Raw genomic sequence first — 9,812 nt, 5'->3', positions numbered from 1 at the left:
TTGAAAATGAACATAAGAAAGAACAAGCAGAAAACTCGGATTAGTGATTCCTATTTATGAAATGTTTTAATCTTGGCTTCATCCAGAGACCCATTTAGAAAAGCGCGATGCAACAAAAAGTTTCACGTTTATTGTCATTTGTAAATTTTTTTCTCAACTCTTGTTTCACAAAAAATGTGGTAAAAAATATCTAAATTTCGCTCATTTATAAGACGTCATATTTGATACAGTGAATAATAATCGAGTTGGTTTTCGTGTTTCCTGTTGCGACAAACCCAATAGTCAAAAGTGTCAGATTTAGGCGCACAAAATTCCATGTCATAATCTTTTATTGTTAAACAAAAACTAATGAATATAATGAAATAAATATTAGTAAATTATAAAACAAGGCCAACAATGTATTTATAAAAGTGTATTGAGAAAAAGGTCAAAAATCATTGCCCTAGCAGGATAATTAAATCGATTCAAATCATGTTGCTTAATATGTAAAAAATGATCCCCAATAAAACAGTGGGCTATTGTTTTGATACAAATACTTTATAATACATAATGACATATCAACAATAATGACGATGTTATCGTAAATGATAGACAGGTCATTCTGTTTAATGCACAAATCTGAGGAGTTGATGTTACGTACGCAAAAGGAAAATTACCTAAATCATTTAAAAAAAATTGAAAACTTATAGTCGCTCGCGCGTGTGACTCTGTAAATGTTTTGGATCAACTAAACCCCCCTCCCCCCCCCCCCCCCAATGGGGGAGGAATTCTAATTATTTGGTAGGGTTAGAAACCGTTAGTTGGTCTTAGTTGGGGTGGAGATTCTACAGTTGGTCTAACTTGAGGTTTCTATCCCGTATGGGCTCATGCTTATGTAAATCAGAGGAGTTTGAAAATCTTTCACCCCATTGTCTACAAGCAAAATACTTTTCCCCAGTATGTATTCGCGTATGCGCTTGTAAAAAAGATGATTTCGAAATACTCTTTTATTACGCTCACAATCAAATCACTTTGTGTACAACGTGGATGAACTTTAGATTTCTCTTCGCCGCAAGTTTGTTGAAAAGATTTATTTGTTATTTCATTCCCACAATGCTCATATTAGTCGGTAGAATGACTTGTTCCATCGTTGCTCTTAGCTGCATATTCACTAAAATCTCGAGTTCCATCATATTTATCATGAATGTGCAGAAACATATGCTTTTTTAAACCGGGCCCTGATGAAAAGTTTTCACCCCAGATGAGGCAAGGAAATACGTCTCGGATGGTTTCTTCCATTTCTATACAATTTTTTATAATGCAGTATCTAAATATGAATAATAAACTTTAGAATTTTGCACCGTCGAGCATTCTCATAAACTGAATTGAAAATCTTTGATATTTTGGTGAATACAATATAACACTGACAAAATGTTATATTTTTAATGCAAGATTTGGATCGTCGACGTGACTTTCAATGAGAAGCTATTATTGTCGGCGTCATACTATTTATGATCGAAATAGAGAAATTTCGAACGCACAACTCTGGTCATATTGTCCGATGTCTCAACAGATATTTATAATCATCAAATAAATAAATCCCAAAAATATTTTATAAGGCTGATAAATTCAAGTTAAATTATTCCTCCTACTGTCATTTGAACTTTGCCAGTGATGCCAGTTTTGTGTCATTTCATGTATGATGTCATAATACATAAAATGACACAAAAGTATCATATTGTGGGATAGAATATAGTACAGTAGTAGGGGATCAAATTTTGATAATACTCGGATATAAGTGAACAAACGACGAGCTACCGGTACAGTATGTAGTACCGGTAACAAACTCTGCAATAAAGCGTTACGCAAGCACAAGCAGTACGGCACACTATCAAATTTCTAAAAATTCCCCACCATTTGGTTCAATAGAACAAACACTCCATTTGTCTCACCAATGACATTAAACAACATGATAGGCAACTCTGACGTCACTCCATAAGACTACATGCGAAAGATTGTATTTCATGATACGCTCCAATGCACATATTTCTCGTCGCATTTCGCGATCGTTTTCCAATCGCTTTTGCTACTCGGCGTCTTCTTTACTTGTAGTATCTGCCCTTTTTGCGCCTGTAACGAAAGAAAATAATATCTAAGAAGTTTTGCTCACTTGGGAAGCTGGAATGGCAGACAAGCTGTAAAGAGTAATTCTAGACATCATAGACGTTTTTTTATCAGAGAAGATTACAAATGCGATAGCGTAAAGATTTGTGTGGAACATTTTGCAGATAATGACAAAGTTAGTAATTTTAATGTTTGCGCTTAAACATTGAAATTTCATTTAAAGAGGGTGTCATACAAAACAGCAAAACTGTTTTTACTTCTCTTAACGGTGCTGTGATACAATTCCATAACACAAAGTTTGCACTTATCGAACTTGCTTTAGTAGGTGAATTTATTAGACATACTACATATTCAGTTAATCGTAGGTAACATTGCTGGTACATAATGCCTCGTAGATAGGTTTGTGTCTAAATTTAGGAATTTAGCTCATAGCCCATTAATTAATATTATCTTCTATGCAGGAGGTTGCAGGGCTGATTCAACTTGCAGCCTTACCGATCACCTGACGATACTCATTTAGTTTGTCTCGAGCAAGTCTTCTTGAAAGACTTGTGTGAATAGAAACTACCTATATGTTTTGCCTTTCTCCGATTTTAGAAGACAAATTTATTCTGAGGGATTTGGCATATAATTCTCATTGATTGTTGGGTGTTTATAATTCGTATTAATTGTGATTTCTGATTATAACAAAGAGTTAAAAAAAATTTTACGTAATTTATGGGCACCTTTTTCTTGTCAATACTCCAAGCTGAGGTAATAAGCAAGACAATACATTTATTTTAGCTGGAAGCAAAATATGCACACTAATTAAAAGTTTGACACATTGAGATAATACATTATGACAGAAAATACAAGTTAAAGATATGTATGACCATCACATGGTAATTAAAATTAAAAAAAATTAATAGAGGCTGAGGAGTATGAAAAGTTCAAGACAAAGAAGAAAACAAAATTTCATAGCTCATGAACTCTCAATTTTGCCTCCATTGCTTTGTGAAGGCCAATATATTCCGAGTGGCTGAAATGGTTTACCTTTATGATAGCAACGATTTTGTATTTAATATAGCGAGATGTTTTTCAATTTAATTGAAGTGATATTATTTCCCAAAGCAATGCTTGAATCGTCTAGAATAGATCAGTGGTGTCAAACTGTCAGTGGTGTATTTTTCAGATAGTTTTAGTTTGTGACATATATTGTGATGCAATTAAACAATTGGATTAGGTTTTATTATTTTCTTTAATTTCAAATGCAATTACATATTAATATTTGCATTCCACTATTATTGCAAGTTAATGTATTTATTACAAAAAAAATCATAAAATTCCATGTACAACCATCAAAATCATTTTTGAACAAGCTATGGTCAAGGAATAAATAATACATACACTAAAATGACTTAATCTGAATATATGAACCTAAAATTAACAAAAATACTACAATATAAACTCAATGTTTTTAATTACATTTGTCCTGACGTTTGGCATCTTTTTTGTGTCACCAGCATACTAAGGCCAGACTGAAATGATTTTATAGTACTAACTCTAACTAACGAGGTCACATGATCATGGGTTAATCTGGATCTTTGCGAATGTTTAATTAATTCCAGTATTGCAAAAAAATTACTTTTATCATTTCATGTATAGATCAGTAAAAAAACAAATGACAGATTTTTTCGACAAGACATTTCGCGCCACATTGCATGGCATAGGATTGCTTGAATTATTATTGCTATTGAGTCGTTATATAATTATATAAATATACAAGCACATGGAAATTTTCTGTTCGGAGTTGGTCTTCGAATTTGTCGTATTGACTGCTGAGCTTATTGTGTTTTTTCATTGTACTGATGGAAATATGAGAAATTAATATGACACATTGTGCTTCAGAATTTTGTGAAATGCAGAAATATTGCAACTCCCATTTTCTTTGGAAATGCCACCTTCTTCATGTACTTTGCGTTTAATTTAATCACTCAAATGTTTTATTCAAGTATTCTTTCGCTAGCTTGATGTTAACAAAAAAAAATTAATTTTTCAAAACTTCTTTCAGTAAATTGTTTTCTGTGTGAATATTCAATTTCACTTTGAAAGGTTTGAAAAATCTATTACATTTAGATTAAAAAAAAAACTTCCAAAATACTATTACAATTATTGTTAAGCGTTCGAGGGCCGCACTGGAAGTTCTCTGGGGCCGCGAGTTTGACATCCCTGGTCTAGATTGAAGCTGTCCAAAATATATAACAGTATTTTATCATAAATCATGATTATACCCTTTCCTGAATTTCTTCTATAGTACTACCAAAAGTTGATGAACCAAATATTACACAGGTGTAGTCAGTGACCCGTAATCCTCATTCTTCAAAGCTGTTTCAAGTATGTCTGGCATGTTTTGTGACTTTTTACAAATAAGACCGCTTATGTAATCTTACGCTTTGGAATTTTTAGTTATTTCCCTCAAGCCCTGCAGGATGTAGGGGCTATATACACAACTTTACCGAAAGGTCAAATTTCTTTGAATGCCTCCATAGGTTGTTCTTCTATTGCAAACATTTATGGAGTATTCTAATCATATTTCTTGGAATCACACTGTCACTGATATGTCGCCAGACTTTTGATATCTCCCCTTCTGCTATAGTTGTCCTGTGAATAAATAATAGGGAATTGAGACTAAACGAATAGTTGAAAGTTTTGCTTTATGTCGGCTTAATTTCTTGATTGATATAGTTACTATATTTGCTATTGCCTCTTGTGCTGCAGGAGTCTCACAATGCTTAGACTAGAGATGTACCGATACCACTTTTGTCGCCGATACCGATACCGATCCGATACTAGCTAAAAAAGCCGATACCGATACCGATACGCCGATGCTACAAAAAGGCCGATATTACCGATATTCCGATACCGATACTATGTAAATATTACTTAATTAGGTGTGCTGTGTAGGGCAGACGGGTTAAAACAATGGTCTTTGAGCGTTGTTCATAGTACACATTATTTCAGATCGAAAAATGATATATCACATAATATGAAATTAATGTTTGGTGTTTGCTTCAACTGATTGAAATACACTGTACAGTAACGCTAGTAATCTCGGTGTTCAATTAGAAAACTCATAAGCCGGGATGTCCAATTTGAATTTAATGTTAATATCGCGACCTTCGAATATCGTTATTCGTGTTTAAGAGAATATCGAATATCACCCACACATTCTAGAGCCGCCGTCCTACGTTCAAATTAAAAGCATTTTTCAAATATTTTATTTCGTGGCTAATCGTAATCGTCGACGCAATAAGTCAAAGCCAACATGAAAGAATATCAATCAGCACCGACCAAAAGAAGGCCTACCTATAACCGTCGAGGATGTTTTTTTACTTTACTATTTTATATTATTATACAATTGCTATCATATATTTGAGACAGTCTAGGACTCTAGGCCCTCTAGGGCTAGGCGGTCATGTCAATATATCTATAAAGAAATTGTGTTGTTAAACAAAAATTAATATCTGCGTAGAGGAATAATTGTGTCGGAATTTAGTTTATCGATGTCGTCGGACTAAATGACACTCGTACTTGACGACAAACAGTCAGAATTTATACCCGTGCCAAAAGTCCATGTGCCGTTAATAAGGACCCCAATTCCACTGTATGATTTAAAACTGGGCGCCTAATTGCTTTTTGTTATGTGCCGTGTTGATATATTTCTTCATAATTACTATGTAATATTAAAAAAATTTAATATAAAAATTTGACAGCGAAAATAGCTAAAAATACGTGAATCATATTCTCTCGCGGGGGTAGGGACATGTATGGCTCATAGCTCACGATCTCTCCAGACAAAAAATAAATTAAAAAGTAGTATTCCAACTTATCTTTTAAAACATTCTGGACCATATCAAAAAGGTAAATATATCGGAAATATCGGCCTTAATCTAACCGATACCGATACATGGCCGATACCGAAAAAATGGCCGATATTGCCGATACCGATACCCGATACCGATACATCGGTACATCTCTAGCTTAGACAGGTTTGTCCACAACTTTCACATCTAAAGAAAGAGAGGAGATTTATTAATTTTCGTTAAGAATAAATAAAGCAGTCTATATGATTTAGAATGGAAAAGCTAATAAATCCAATATCCCATGTTTTATGTAAAAAATGTTTTACTGAATTTGGTATATAAACCAACTAATAAAAGGGTTTGGTCAGAAAATTACAAGCATTCGTGGCTCCAAATACTTGAGAGATCAGACTATACAATATAGACCGGCATGAGTGACATGTTAGGTGAACTTGTTAACACTTTGATTCAATACGCAAATAAAAGTGAATGCGCAATAGTATGTTACAATGAACAGCAATCAGCAATGAGTATATATCCTCACTGATTAAAAAAAATATAAATGGAGGTGCATGAACTATTTGAAACCATAAGGGGTAAGTAAATATGCAATTTCGGCAAATGGGCAACTACGTACCGTACTGAATTAATAACTTCGTAGTATTTGACAAAAGCTGGCTTTCCCACATGTACTTAACAGTGCGATGCCCGGGTGTGATATGCAACAATAGTATTTACCTTACTTTCTTCCGATTTCCTTTTACCTTCAATTTTCCAAATATCATTAAAAACCACAACAACTGTCAAAGCAGGCACGAACACCATTCGTGCTATGCCTTGGAAGCAGCACACATCCGCTCGTTTTCGTCTCGTCAAGTATGTGCATTGGAGCGTGCTATCGGATACGATCTTCGGCCAAAAATGCCGGAGTTGCGCATCATGTTGTTTAATGTCATTGGTCTCACAAACGTGGGGCGTCTGGCATCACGTCAGATAATCTCAATAATATTCTGAATTATTCGCGGCCGTCCCGTGATCAAAACTGCCGTTTTTCGCAAAAAACATCCTAGATACGCCACTGCTGAGATCTGCCTTCATATATGAATCTCCTGGATTCAAAACACTGGAGCATCCATCCCACAGCCCTATTTACTCTCGCAGTCCGGGCAAATGGCACTCAGTCGAACACTCGAAGTGGTCGCTAAAACAACTGATACAGGTTTTTTAGATCACTCCTACGCAGAAAAAACAAATTGAAATTAAACAGTTTTGTATTGGTCATTTAATTTGATATAAAGTAGGCTACATACCGTCAGTATAGCTTGAAACCGGCTTTGGAACCACTGATGATATATATATATATATATATATATATTGAGCAGTTTTATCAAGAAAATTTTGCTTTGAGCAAAATCAATAACACTTTGAAATGTTTGAGTAGCTGATCAATTCATTTCATTCTTTAAAATTTTCTTATCATTATATTTTGGCTTGTTTCCAAAAACTAACAAAAACACGAGGGAACATCCGTTTTGTTTATTTTATGCCAGATGTAAATTTTCCGCGTAGGATTAATTCTACATGAACAATTCTGTAACAGTTTATTTGACAGTTAGACATTCGGCTTATCCTTGCTTACATGGGTCGGCTTGCTCTTTGTTCTTGGAATAAGGTAATTCAACTATAAAAGCAGCTCTCCAAATACCCAAACATTAATTGCTGGTTTATTTTATGTCAGATGTGTTTCTCTGTATAGGATTAATTTTACATAAAAATATTCAGCAACAGTTTCTTTGGCTTAAGAGTCTAATATTTGGCAGATGAACATTTGACTTCTCTTCGAATAGATGAGTCAAGTTGCTCTTTTGTCTTGGAATCAGGTAATTCGAATATAAAAGCAGTTCTTCAAATACTCAAACATTCATTTACTTGAGATATAGAACATCAGGAAAGATGAGGACAGTGTGAAGCCTGGGGTGTCCGAGCTAATCAATGTCGGTGTATCATTGTTTGTTTTCTCTGTTCCTGCGTGTGTGTCAGTGCTATGCTGATTATATATCCCAGGCCTATAACATGATTAGATAATATATCATAGTTACCGTATGTTCTATCTCACAAGCTGAGGTTTCCTTCATGATACTTTTGTTTTATTTTGTGTAGATTTAGTTTAATTGGTATTGATTTATCATTTTTTTTCATTACTGTAATATAAATACATGAATGTGAACTACATTTTATGCAATAATCATTGATTTTAAAGCATAAAAAATACATGATTTCTTAGATATTCTGAACTCTAGAATTTTTATCAAAATCATGGAATCCACTGAAAATGTGTTTCCCTGCCTTATCTGTGATGAACACTTTTCATCAATGCCAAGTTTGGAAAAGCATATGTATACACCAGTCTGGATTTCATGGCCTTTTTGAACGAGAAATCGGGCGTGCGATCAGAAATTCTCGCGTGCAAAAAAGAATTCCTGGCGTGCAATTATAGCTCACGGCGTGAAAAACAACTGCGCCCGCGTGCAACTGATTTTGACATTAGATACCTCTCAATACATCCGCGTAAAATTACCGGTATCTATAAAAAAGAATCAGAGCAAAAATGGACGTTTGACCTTTGACCCCAAACATTATTTTTAACTTCGTCACTAATTTTTGAAAGTGTTTGTGCGACTTTAGATATCGGTACTGTTCAGTATATTCGTGTAAGATTATTGTATGAAAAATACGCTGAATCGGAGCCGTACCTGGCCAGCGTTGGTGCGGAGGCGATCTTTTCGTCCATAACTATTCTCACGGGATTTCTATCATTCAACACGATATCGTCTTTTTTGCTTTGCATTTTTCGATCAGACCAAATCTTGCAAGCTGGTATTAGCCGGCAATTGTGGAGTTATAATATTTTGGCATCTTTATATTACTGCATTATTGATTTTAAAACCATTTAAACCGATTTACATTGGTGGGCAATTGCAAATTTTCGGCGTGCAAAATTGAATTCGTTCGCGTGCATTTTTACGGAGCGCTAGCGCCCTCGGGCGTGCACCTGCCATGGAATCCAGTCTGGTGTATACAATATTGTATATATACAAAAGTATCATATTGTGTGATAGAATATAGTACAGTAGTAGGGGATCAAATTTTGATAATACTTGAATATAAGTGAATAAATGACGAGCTACCGGTACAGTATGTAGTACCGGTAACAAACTCTGCAATAAAGCGTTACGCAAGCTCAAGCAGTACGGCACACTATCAAATTTCTAAAAATTTCCCACCATTTGGTTCAATAAAACAAACACTCCATCTGTCTCACAAACGTGGGGCGTCTGGCAACACGTCAGATAATCTCAATAATATTCTGAATTAATCGCGGCCGTCCCGTGATCAAAACTGCCGTTTTTCGCAAAAAACATCCTAGATACGCCACTGCTGAGATCTGTCTTCATATATGAATCTCCTGGATTCAAAACACTGGAGCATCCATCCCACAGCCCTAACTACTCTCGCAGTCCGGGCAAATGGCAGTCAGTCGAACACTCGAAGTGGTCGCTAAAACAACTGTTAAAGGTTTTTTAAATCACTCCTACGCATAAAAAAAAACAAATTGAAATTAAACAGTTTTGTATTGGTCATTTAATTTGATATAAAGTAGGCTACATACCGTCAGTATAGCTTGAAACCGGCTTTGGAACCACTGATCATATATATATATATTGAGCAGTTTTATCAAGAAAATTTTAATCTTACAACTGTTGTTGCTTTGAGCAAAATCAATAACATTTTGAAATGTTTGAGTGGCTGATCATTTCATTTCATTTTTTGAAATTTTCTAATCATTATTTTTTGGCTTGTTTCCAA

At 34.7% G+C, this 9,812-nt stretch overlaps 1 long non-coding RNA gene across 1 annotated transcript; it reads right to left on the bottom strand.

The window, feature by feature from the left end:
- Positions 1-311: 311 nt before the first annotated feature.
- On the bottom strand, positions 312-2,100 carry LOC144422753 (uncharacterized). The gene is made up of 2 exons (XR_013475365.1): positions 1,932-2,100; positions 312-1,306 (listed from the first exon to the last, which is right to left on the bottom strand). It is a non-coding gene; the product is annotated as an uncharacterized LOC144422753 (long non-coding RNA).
- Between the last annotated feature and the right edge of the window lie 7,712 nt (positions 2,101-9,812).

The sequence above is a fragment of the Styela clava genome, chromosome 5, assembly GCF_964204865.1.
Source record: "Styela clava chromosome 5, kaStyClav1.hap1.2, whole genome shotgun sequence".
Taxonomy (NCBI): Eukaryota; Metazoa; Chordata; class Ascidiacea; order Stolidobranchia; family Styelidae; genus Styela; species Styela clava.
The sequence above is the reverse complement of the archived record's forward strand: the minus strand, read 5'-3'. Positions and strand labels throughout refer to the sequence as shown.